This window comes from Callithrix jacchus, chromosome 2 (assembly GCF_049354715.1).
Source record: "Callithrix jacchus isolate 240 chromosome 2, calJac240_pri, whole genome shotgun sequence".
Lineage (NCBI taxonomy): Eukaryota > Metazoa > Chordata > Mammalia > Primates > Cebidae > Callithrix > Callithrix jacchus.
In genome coordinates, this window is record NC_133503.1 from 171014546 (window position 1) to 171027144 (window position 12599).

General features: G+C 41.7%; 1 protein-coding gene across 3 annotated transcripts in view; it reads right to left on the reverse strand.

The window, feature by feature from the left end:
• The window catches only part of RAI14 (retinoic acid induced 14), a 213977-nt gene extending 201661 nt beyond the window's left edge, over positions 1–12316 (reverse strand). For all 3 annotated transcript variants that reach the window (XM_035291701.3, XM_078365618.1, XM_054252307.2), the window contains exons 1-2: positions 12198–12316; positions 1705–1856 (exon numbers count right to left, since the gene is read on the reverse strand). The gene's annotated coding sequence lies outside the window, so the exon portion shown is untranslated. The remainder of the gene's footprint in view (positions 1–1704; positions 1857–12197) is intronic.
• Positions 12317–12599: the final 283 nt, after the last annotated feature.

Here is a 12599-nt window from a genome sequence, read left to right on the forward strand (position 1 = left end):
AAGCCTTCTGCCTCTAGCAACAGAGCTGATGAAATTCTGAAAAAAATTCTCCTCCACAAACACAAAATTACTAGATAAGACACACCAAACATTTGGGCAAATGCACAGCTAAACTTCTAAGAAAGTAAGTGAGATTCACAGGAAATAAAATGTTGCAACTAGAGTGATGTGAAAACTCAGAAGCACACGCATCTGCTGATCCTGAGAACCTGGTCCTCTGTGGGAGAACTAAGGTAAAGGAAGAAGCTAGGGGTCTCAAATATCAACTCCCTCAAGCAAAAAGTTGGGTTAGGAAAAGAAAATCGATTTTCCCACAAAAGAAAGTCGACAAGACAATGTGTTTGTCTCAGGCATTGGTCAAAGGAATAAAAAACAAAAATGACACTTTCCTGAGAATTTATAATCCCAATCCTGTCCCCATGGATGTTTAGTGCCTATGCTACTTACGTGATCCAGGAACCCCCAAGTAGAAAAATTAATTTTAATAGTAAGCCATGCCTGTAATCCTAGCACTTTGGGAGGCTGACATGGGAGGATCCCATGAGCCCAGGAGTTTGAGATCAGCCTGACAAATATGGCAAAACCCCATCTCCACAAAAAATAAAAAATAAATTAGTCGTGCATGGTGGCATGTGTCTGTAGTCCCAGCTATTCAGGAGGCTGAAGTGGGAGGATCACTTGAGCCCTGGGAAGTTGAGGCTATAATGAGTGGAGATTGTGCCGTTGCACTCCAGCCTGGGTGACGGAGCAAGACCTTGTCTCAAAAAGAAATTATTTAAGAAGTATTTCTAGTTTATAACACCCCAATACCTGCCATTTGTCGGGAAGCACCTTCAACTCAGACTATTCAGGATTCCTACATTTAAGAGGAACCTTATGTGAACAAAGAACATGAGAAAATAAGCTCCCATAAAATAAATCATCACTCAGCACAATTTATGGACAAAATTAGATCCCAAAAACATTTTGGGCATAGTATATTATCTAATTAATAATGTAATAAGCATGCTTAAACTCTTTATGAAGTAACAGAGGAAATGAGGTCTCTAAGAAATGAACAAAAAGCCATCAAGAATAACTGCAGTTTTGAAAAGAACCAAATGGAATTTCTAGAAATGTAAAGTGTAACAATTAAAATATAAAATGTAGGTCGGGCGCGGTGGCTCAAGCCTGTAATCCCAGCACTTTGGGAGGCCGAGGCGGGTGGATCACTAGGTCAAGAGATCGAGACCATCCTGGTCAACATGGTGAAACCCTGTCTCTACTGAAAATTACAAAAAATTAGCTGGGCATGGTAGCGCGTGCCTGTAATCCCAGCTGCTCGGGAGGCTGAGGCAGGAGAATTGTCTGAACCCAGGAGGCGGAGGTTGTGGTGAGCCGAGATCGCGCCATTGTACTCCAGTCTGGGTAACAGGAGCGAAACTCCGTCTCAAGAAAAAAAAAAAAAAAAAAAAAAAAAAATATATATATATATATATATATATATATATATATATATAATGTAATAGATGGATTAAATGGCAGATAAATTGCAACTGAAGAAAGAATGAGTGCTTTGCTTTGAATGTGTCACCTCAAATTCATGTGTTAAAAACTCAACCCCCAGTGCAATAGTGTTAGGAGGTAGGGCCTAGTAGAAGGTGTTTAGGTCATGTGTGCTTATCCGCCCTCATGAATGGATTAGTGCCACTGTAAAGTACTTACGGGAGTGAGTTTTCTTTCTTCTGCTCTTCTGCCATGTATGGACACCAAGTTCACTTGTTTTTGGCTGTTCCACCTTTCATCATGTGATGATGTAGCAAGAAGGCCCTCCTCAGATGCCAGGGCCTTGATCTTGGACTTCCCAGCCTACAGAACTGGAGAAATAAATTCTTTCTTTACCCAGTCTCAAGTATCCTGTCATAGCAGCACAAATGGACTAAAATAATTAGTAAATTGGAAGAAAGGGCTGAATAATCAACTTATAATGCTGTACAGTAAGGTAAAGATATGGAAAGTATGAAACTGAGGCTAACAGACAAAGAGGACAAAGTAGATGTTCAGAATGCATCTAACTGAAATTCCAGAAGGATAGAATAGGCAGAAAGAAGTACAGGCAACATTCAAAGTGTTACTGAAAAACATGAATCCTCAGAGTTAGGGAGAGATGTGATTTCTCAGATTGGAGAAGTGCACCAAGTCACAGGCAAGACAAATAAAACAAATGCATTACTACAAACACTGTAAGAAAACTGTAGAAAATGGAAGACAAAGCTATCATAAAAAGAACCAGAGAAAAAGATGATATTTCCTAATAAAAAACAACAATTTACACATCGATTATTAGAACAGAAGTAAGAAAATCCAGAATCCAAGGAAACAATTCAAAGTGCTGAAATATTAAGTTACTCTGGAATTGTACAGCCTGTTAAACTGTCATCCAAGACTAGGGGCAAAACAAAGACATTTTCAGAAGAATATAGGAAGATATCCTTATACTCTGGGACCTCCTTGGCTTCTTCAGAGGATCATTTACACCTGTTTCTATCACACAAATCTCTATGGTTAACAAAATTATAGTCAGTGCTGTGCTAACATTTGATGCCATTGGCAGCATCTTTAAAATTATTTAGGCTGATGGGTCCCTGGAAAGAAAAAGCTGGGTTAGATGACTCTGAGTGCTTATCTCTAGGTTCTAGCCATTCATTTTGCCCTGTCTCCCCTTTTTAGAGTCTGGTTGTTGTTGACAATATGTTAACATTACACACACGCACATACACACACAGTGTTGGGAAAAATCTGCTGGAGGAGATTTTTGTGAAGGGTAGGAAGTTTAGGGCAATTATATTCAATATCTTTTGTTGATTTGTGGGCAGGGTGAGGAGATTCAAATTTATTTATTTAGAGATAGGGTCTTACTCTGTCTCCCAGGTGGGAGTGCAGTGAAGTGATCACAGCTCACTGCAGCCTCAACCTTCTGGGCTCAAGCAGTTCCTACCTCAGCCTTCTTAGTAGCTGGGTCTATCGGCATGCACCATCAGGCTTAGCTATTTTTTCCATTTTTTGTAGAGATGGAGTTTTGTCATGTTGCCTAGGCTGGTCTCAAACTCCTGGGCTCAAGATATCTGCCCACCTCAGCCTCCCAAAGTGCTGGGATTACAGATGTGAGCCACCATGCTCGGCCTCATTTATTTTAAGTATGTGCTAAGAAGTCCATGCTATGGGTGAATTGTGTCCTCTTCCCAAATTTATATGTTGAAGCCTTAAATCCCAATACTTCAAAATACAACTGTTATTAAAGATAGGGCCTTTAAAGAGGTAATTAAGGTGAAATGAAGCCATTCGGTGGCCCCTAATGCAATCCAACTAGCATTTTCATAAGAAGAGGTGATTACAAAACCCAGAGAGACACCAGGGTACATGTGCACGGAGAAATAATCGTATAAAGAGGCAGCAAGAGGGTGGCCTTCTGCAAACCAAGGAGGGAGGCCCCAGAGGACACCAACCCTGTTGGCTTCTTGATCTTGGACTTGCAGCCTCCAGAACTGTGACAAAATCTATTTCTGTTGTTTAAGCCACCCAGTTCATGGTATTTTTGTCATGACAGCTGTAGCAAACTAAGACAGTTCACTTTTCTCTTTTCAGGACGTACCTCACCTTCAATACTCATCTAAAGGTTTTGCTTTTTGTCACTAGATATAAAGCTTTCACTTTTCCAGGAGAAAATTCATTTTCTGAATAACTGGCATAAAGTGGTCCCAACAGACTGAGGTACTCCCTTCTGACTCCCCTAGGAGGTCTGAGGGCTGCTTTGCACCCAGCAAATGGTCAATCATACTGGCTGCCTGGCCGTCACCGAGGTCACCCTGGGCCTGAGCCAGATCATTGAGTGAGCTCTCCCTTTCTTTTCAAAGGATCATTCCTGTGCTCTTCTCACCCAGGACTCCCTAACAGCAGAAGATGAAATTTCCAAGCTGTGTTATGACCTCTGCTCCTTGAACCATCCATGCCCCAGATGTTTACTTTTTTGGCTCCAGGGCCTGCATTGATTCCTAGGAGTGAGATGAAAAAGACGTTGAAAGCCCAGGCCAGACAGTTCCCTATTCCAGATATGGAAACTCTGGGAGACAAACATTTCTGATGCTGCAGCGATGCTAAGGAATGCAGAGGATTTCTACTGCAAGGAGACAAAGGAAAAGCTTTGGTAGCCTTGAGAGCTATAGAAAAATGTAAACGATTCAAAAGTTCTAGATGATTGCATATTGTTTTAATCTCTTCTGCTAGCTGATTTTGGTCTCAGTGGAGTTTTAAATGTTAAAGCTAGGAACATGCTTAGTAGAATATTATAGCTACTAATTCTAGTGGTCTCTTTTTTGACAGTGGTACTTGGAGCCTATGGTTTCTTGAGGTACCCCAGGTGGTGGGATTCAGGAAAGGGGCCCCTCATTGTTTAATTTCCATAGATCAAGTACTGCTGGGGATTAGAATCTATGGTCCTGATTCCTAAACTAGCACCTCTCCTCCTAACTGAAATACTTAACTTAAAGTTAATACCTTTAGGCTAAGCTCAGTGGCTCACGCCTATGATCCCAGCACCTTGGGAGGCTAAGGCAGGTAGATCACAAGGTCAAGAGATCAAGAGCATCCTGGCCAACATGGTGAAACCTTGTCTCTACTAAAAATACAAAAATTAGCTGGGCATGATGGTGTGCGCCTGTAGTCCCAGCTATTTGGGAGACTGAGGCAGGAGAATCACTTGAACCTGGGAGGCAGAGGCTGCAGTGAGCCAAGATTGTGCCATTATCCTCCAGCCTGGGCAACAAGAGCAAAACTCTGTCTCAAAAAAGAAAAGTTAATACCTTTGTTATTAACTGTAAATAAAGATAAAGTTTATTATTAACTATAAATAAATATATATTTATATAAATATATGAAGAAGGATTATACATAGTCATTCTGTTGAACTGAAATGCAGCCATAGTCTTGCTTTGGACACGAAAATGTGAACAAAAGTGATGTGTGTCTCTTCCAGATAGAAGCTTTAAAGTTTCTGTGTGTGATTACCTATAGTCTCCACTCCCAACCTCATTTTTGGAAATCACAGCAGTAGAGCAGAGGTGGGCTTCCATCAGCCTTGGGTTCTTCAGTGACTACAATATAAAGAGTTGCTGCCAATCCACATGGGAAATGTCATGTGAGCAACAGATGAACTTGGCCTGTTAAGCTGTTGAGATTTTCAACTTGTTTGTTACTGCAGCACAACCTAGCCTATCTTGACTAGGAATACAATAAATAGATTGTTTTCACGTCATAAACTTCTGAACAATTTGAATTAAAAGGTTTTTTATTTAAAATTGTTTTCTGCCAGGTATGGTGGCTCATGTGTGTAATCCCAGCACTTTGGGAGGCAGAGGTGGGTGGATCATCTGAGGTCAGGAGTTCAAGACCAGCCTGACCAACACAGTGAAACCCCGTCTCTACTAAAAATACAGAAGTTAGCTGGGCATGGTGATGGGCACCTGTAATACCAACTACTCGGGAGGCTGAGGCAGGACAATTGCTTGAATGTGAGAGGAGGAGGTTGCAGTGAACAGAGATGGCACCACTGCACTCCAGCTGGGTGACAGAGTGAGATTCCATCTCAAAAAAACAAAAACAAAAACAAACCAAAAAAAAAAAACAAAACCACATCGTTTTCTGAAAGGTAGTGCATACAAATGCAGGGAGCCAAACATGTTTGAATGAGGAAGAGGCACTAGACTGTTTCCAACAGCTCACCAACTGGGGCTCTCACAGTTTTAGTTCAACTCTTCTGGGGTGAGACTATGTGAGGGCTAGCAATTTTTTTTTTAGAGGCACAGATATTAAACATTTTCAAATTGCAGATCATGTAGCTCTGTTGCAACACCCAATTCTCTCACTGGGATCTCAAAAGTGGCCATAGATAATGAGTAAATTAATGCATGTGGCTGTGTTCCAATAAAACTTTATTTATCCATGCCCTGGATCTGGGGCATAGAGACCAACATCTGACCCCTCAGATTGCCAAACCCCTGCTAACTACACAGGAGGAACCAAATCAGGTTGTAAAAAGTACTCACTTGTTCATTCATTCATCTATTCTTCCCTTCAACAATGATACTGATAGCCTTCTATGTTCTAGCCAGTGCATTATGCCAATGGGGACAGAGTGGAAAACAAAACTGACAGACTGTCTCAGTCTGCTCCTGCTGCAATAACAAAATACCTTGGACAAGGTAATTTATAAACAACAGAAATTTATTTCTCATGATTCTGGAGGCTGGGAAGTTCAAGATCAAGGTGCCAGCAGATTTAGTGTCTGGTGACAGGGCTGCTCTCCGCTTCCAAGAGGGCACCTTGCTATGTCTTCACATGACAGAAGAGATGGAAGTGCATAAGGGACTAGCTAGTTCCTTCAAGCCATTTTATAAAGGCACTAATCTCATGCATGAGGGAAGAGCCCTTCCAACCTAATCTCTGTCTAAAGGCCTCACCCGATAATACTAGGAAAATAAGCTTGTATAAGTCTCTTCTCATGCTGCGAAAAGACATATTCGAGACTGGGTAATTTATAAAGGAAAGAGGTTTAACTGACTCACAGTTCCACATGGCTGAGGAGTCTTCACAAACATGGCAGAAGGCAAATGAGGAGCAAAGTCATATCTTACATGGTGGCAGGCAATAGAACTTGTGCAAGGAACTCCCATTTATAAAACCATCAGATCTCAAGAGTTTTATTAACTACCATAAACACTGTATGGGAGAACTGACCCCATGATTCAAGTACCTGCACCTGGCCCCACCCTTGACATATGAGGATTATTACAGTTCAAGGTGAGATTTGGGAGGGGACACAGCCAAACCATATCAAAGCTTCAACATAAATTTTGGAGGGACACAAACATTTAAATCATAGCACAAAGTTAATAATCTCATGCGATTCAGAGAAAAGTACAGAGAGACACAATAAAGAAACAGACAAGATAAGTGCTGTGAATAAAATAAAACAGCTTAATGTGATTGGGGGAACAACATTAGAAAGAGGGTCATGAAAGCGTTCTCTGAAGAGGTGACACTCAAGCTGAGACTTTCAGGGCCAGCTCTTAAGCAGGGCAGGGGAATTCTAGTCTCCCTTCCTTCATCCTAAAACCTGCAAATTCCTTTCCCCAAATTGGAAGAAACAGACTTAAAATGCAAAACATGGGGGGGTCACATTTTACTGTGAATGAACTTTGATCTGTAACTGGCCAATCCATTCATCAGTGTGAATGACTGGTTATCATACTCTGTTTTGACTGGGGAGGTGTGGAGAGGAGGGCAGTGATAAGGCTTATGTTTCTTTTTTTGTTTTGTTTTGTTTTTTTTTTTTTTGACACGGAGTTTCGCTCTTGTTACCCAGGCTGGAGTGTGATGGCGCGATCTTGGCTCACCACAACCTCCACCTCCTGGGTTCAGGCAATTCTCCTGCCTCAGCCTCCTGAGTAGCTGGGATTACAGGCACGCGCCACCATGCCCAGCTAATTTTTTGTATTTTTAGTTTAGATGGGGTTTCACCATGTTGACCAGGATGGTCTCGATCTCTTGACCTCGTGATCCACCCACCTCGGCCTCCCAAAGTGCTGGGATTACAGGCTTGAGCCACCGTGCCCTGCCGGCTTATGTTAATACTGGTTACAAGCATAGCTTATCAGTGGCCTCCGTTTCCTCTTTGCATTCTCTGCTCCTAGCCAGAGTTTCAGGGAGCCCACCACAGTATCTGTTGAGTGAAAGAGAAGTGAAGAGAATTTGAGAAAGGATACAGGTATTTCTCTGCTGAGGGAGGAAGAACTCCCAAAAAGGAGCTTGGTAAGAGAGGATGCCTTGCAATTCTCCATCCCTTTAAAATGTTCTTACTGTCTCTGTGTGGTAGCTCATGCCTGTAATCCCAGTGCTTTGGGAGGTGGAAGAGGGAGGATTGCTTGAGGCCAGTAATTTGAGTCCAGCCTGGGCAACGCAGCAAGATCCCGTATCTATAAAAAATGGAAAAATTAACTGGGCATAGTAGTGTGCACCTGTGGTCCCAGTTACCCCAGGAATTTGAGGTGGAAGGATTGCTTGAGTTCAAGGCTGCAGTGAACTATGATTATGACTCTGCACTCTAGCAAAGCTGGCAGAGCAAGACCCTGGGTCTTAAAAAAAAATTAAATTTTAATTTTAAAATAAAATGTGTTTTTCCTACCCTTAGGCAGTTTTGCCCACAGAGTTTATATCAAAATCTTGTTTGCTTCTTTGTTTTTACAAAATTCAGTTCCCAGACATTGGTTAATTAAGATCTTATTGCCCTTATTTTTAATCTCATGCAGCTAGGCACTTAGTAAATGCTCAATAAATGTATGCCACTTTAGTCTCTTTACTTGGTAATTATGTTCCAGAAATAGCAGTACATTATTGAGCTGCATTATTACTTTGTATGGGCTTTTATGCCTCACAAACGCTTTATGGTTAACCAAAGAAAAGGAGAATTTTTATGTGATTTTTTTGGTTTTCTCTGAGCGTATTTTAAAAGTCTGTTTAAATGCATGTGAAAGAAAGATATTTGATTGAAGGGTTTTTCTTGGAAAAACAGGGGAAAACATTTTTTATAGGGTCTCGATCATTTCCCACAAATTTTATCACTGAACTATAGGAAGAAACAGCTGCGATTGATACTTTGGTCAACCACTAAGGGAGGGACCAGGTTTTGGATAAAGAATTTCTCTTCTCTCTCAAATCCTTGCTAGCTGAGATGAGGAGGCCTGCCATTGACTTATGGAGCAAAGGGCTTTTTGAAGTCTGAGCCTTTCCTGAGACTTGTGCTTTTAATGTTTCAGGCTGACTTGTTCTGGAAAACATGGATTGTATCTACTGAGAACACTGAACATGCTACTCACTATTTCTTAACTGTTCCAAATTAATTGTCACAGAGCCTCTATTTCTATTGTGATCCTTTTCAACCACTCCCCAAACCCTCCATACGGGTCAGGAAGTTAACTTTTGCTATGGAAAAATTGTTTTTAGGAAATCACATTTAAACAGTCAGAGAGAAGCTATCACAAAGTGATAGCAAGGATGACGAAGTCTGGCTCTGTGACTTTCAATCCCAGTGCCACCACTTGCTGGCTATGGGACCCTGAGCAAGCCAATTAGCCTATCTGAGCCTCAGTTTCTCATCTATGTATATGGGGCCAATAAGAGCACATGGTTCATTTGGGATTTTGTAAAGACTACGTGAGGGGATGTAAATAAAGCAGTCAGCCCCATGCCCAACACATAGGAAGCCTTCTGTGCATGTTGCAACAGTTCCTATCTATTATTGATCATCAACTGCACCACACTGGATGAAATGTTTAGGAAGATTATGTTTCCTTTTCTCTTTCTAAAACACAGGAGAATTAATGAACATGAAACACTGTGGCTGAAGGGTAATTTAGGAAAAAAAAGTATCTCTGGATCTCATCATTCTAAACCTCTAAGTTTTATCTGCACTTTTCTAAAACAACTGCTAAACCACTTGGCATTTCAGTTGTAGCATGATATGTAGTATTTTAAAAAGCAGAGAGGTTACCAAATGTGGGATTCAGTTACATATTTACATGTAATGTACAGAGAGAAACGCTCTGTTCTTTTTTAGAGGCTTGGTTATATTCCTGGTTTATAAATCTATTTCCTTTTCCCAGTCAAACCCAAGCACTTCACATTCCTGCAGAACTTCATGGTTATTGGTGTCTCTGTGGAAACAACCACCTAGGAAGTGGTATTTCCCAGCCTGTGAGCGTCACGTTCAGTTTTCTTGGCAAGATGAGAGGAGGGTGTTTCAGGTCCATAAACGCCGTAATTTCATCATGATCATCAGATAATAAGGATAATAACAGAGTTGTAAAACTTTAGAAGTTGAAGAACATTAGATCCCATTGAGGCACCTCCTCATTTTACAGATGAGTAAATACCTTATCCTTAAACCATATTTTAACGTCCTAAAAGGGTTTTTACACAAATTCTATCATTTGCCTTCCCAGTAACCCTTTGAAGTAGTGAGAGAGTAGGTATTAGCTATCTGTCTTTGTAGATGAAGAAACGGAGGCTTTGGGAGAGTAAATGACCTCCTCACATTATGGAAGGACTCAGTCGATGGGCACATCTACAATTCCACCTTCCAATTGCCTTGACAGTTCTCTTCACTGCAGCCTAATACATTGCAGGACTTCAAGTGCCTACGGGGAACACAGATCTAGACTTCAGGTCTCCCAGGCTTGATACCTTTAGTCTTTAAAATCCTGTCATGTGCAGAATAAGATCCAAGTTCCTCAACATGGGACATGAGGCCCTCCTGCTTGTCCTTTGCCCCCCTTTCAGCCTCATCTTCTACCATGGCTAGTTTCCACTCTTTGCTCTAGACACTCTAGGTGCCTTGGTATTTTCAGTTCCCTCGGCTTGAAACGCCCTTCTAGCTCACTTTTTCACCCTAACCAATTTCCTTTAAGAATGAACTTGGGCCGGGCACAGTGGCTCAAGCCTGTAATCCCAGCACTTTGGGAGGCCGAGGCGGGTGGATCACGAGGTCAAGAGATCGAGACCATCCTGGTCAACATGGTGAAACCCCATCTCTACTAAAAATACAAAAAATTAGCTGGGCTTGGTGGTGCGTGCCTGTAATCCCAGCACTTTGGGAGGCCGAGGCGGGTGGATCACGAGGTCAAGAGATCGAGACCATCCTGGTCAACATGGTGAAACCCCATCTCTACTAAAAATACAAAAAATTAGCTGGGCTTGGTGGCGCGTGCCTGTAATCCCAGCACTTTGGGAGGCTGAGGCAGGAGAATTGCCTGAACCCAGGAGGCGGAGGTTGCGGTGAGCCGTGATCGCGCCATTGCACTCCAGCCTGGGTAACAAGAGCGAAACTCCGTCTCAAAAAAAAAAAATGAACTTGGCCAGGTGCGGTGGCTCATACCTGTAATTCTAGCACTTTGGGAGGCTGAGGTGGGTAGATCACCTGAGGTCAGGAGTTCAAGACCAGCCTGGTACACATAGCAAAACCCCATCTCTACTAAAAACACAAAATTTAGCTGGGTGTGGTGGTGGGGGCGTGTAATCCCAGCTACATGGGAGGCTGAGGCAGGAGAATTGCCAGAACTTGGTGGGCAGAGGTTGCAGTGAGCTGAGATCGAACCATTGCACTCCAGCCTGGGAGAAAGAGGAAGACTCGGTCTCAAACAAAACAAAACAAAACAAAACAAAACAAAACTTGAGATACTCATCATTTTTTTTTTGACTCTTTTGTAATAACTCTTAGCTTAAAACATAAACACAGAGCCCCAGGGAGGGCCAGGAGCGTAAAGCAAAACAAGAAAAACACGAACCCATTGTACAGAAGTATAGGTGTCTTCTTTCTTTATATCCTTATTCTATAAGCTTTTTTTCTATTAAAAACAGAGTTTTAAAGCTTTTAAAGCTTTTATTTTGTTAAAAATGAAAACACAAACACACACATTGGCCTAGGCCTACGCAGGGTCAGGATTGTCAATGTCACTGTCCTCCATCTCCACATCTTGCCTCACTGGAAGGTCTTCTGTGGCAATACCATGCATGGAGCTGTCATCTCCTCTGATAACAATGCCTTCTTCTGGAATCCCTCCTGGAGAAACTGCCTAAGGCTGTTTTGCAGTTAACTTAAAAAAAAGAATAAGTAGAAGGAGTACATTCTAAAATAATAAAAAGTATAGTATAGTGAATACCTAAACCAGTAACATAGTCGTTTACTATATTATCAAGTCTTATGGTATCATGCACTGTACAGAAATGTATATGCCCTACTTTTATATGACCGGCAGCAAAGTAGGTTTGTTTACACCAGCATCACCAGAAACCCATGAGTAACGTGTTGTGCTAGATGTTAGGGCAGTTATGACATCACTAGCTGACAGGAATTTTCCAGCTCTATTATATCTTATGGGAGCACTGTCATATATGTGATTCATCACTGACTGCAGTCTTATTATGTGACACCTGACCGTATGACTTCACACAAACCTGATTGTTCCAGAAGGCCATTTTCTCCCAAGAGAGAATACCAAAGAGATGTGTAAATCTGAGAAGAGATGAGAGGCCATGTGGCTCCAGAGACTCCAAGAAGAAAATAAACTTAGGAAAGAGCTGTCATTGTTCTTGATAACTTACATTACCTGGTTCCATACTCTAGTAAAGCTTCCATGAACTATGCCTGTATAATCCACGAAGTCCCCCTCTGGCAGTGGTGTGCTGGTAAAACAGCTCTTAAAAAGCAAACAAACAACAAAGCCTTGATTTGTACTGCCTGCCAGTTTCCAAGATGTAAATACTCCCTCTATGACCTATTGTACGCTATTGTGACATCACTACATGCAGACGTGTGTATACATACTCATCTTTCATGAGCTTGCAAGAGCAGGCTCTGGCACACCACTGCCTTAGGTTTAAGCTAAAGTGGGTGGGTTTCTGTTCCTTACAACCAAATGTTGTACTATATCACATTAAGACATCATTGATTGGCTGGTTTATTTATTACCAACAAAGAAAAACAACACTCTGCCCATTAAACTGTGATA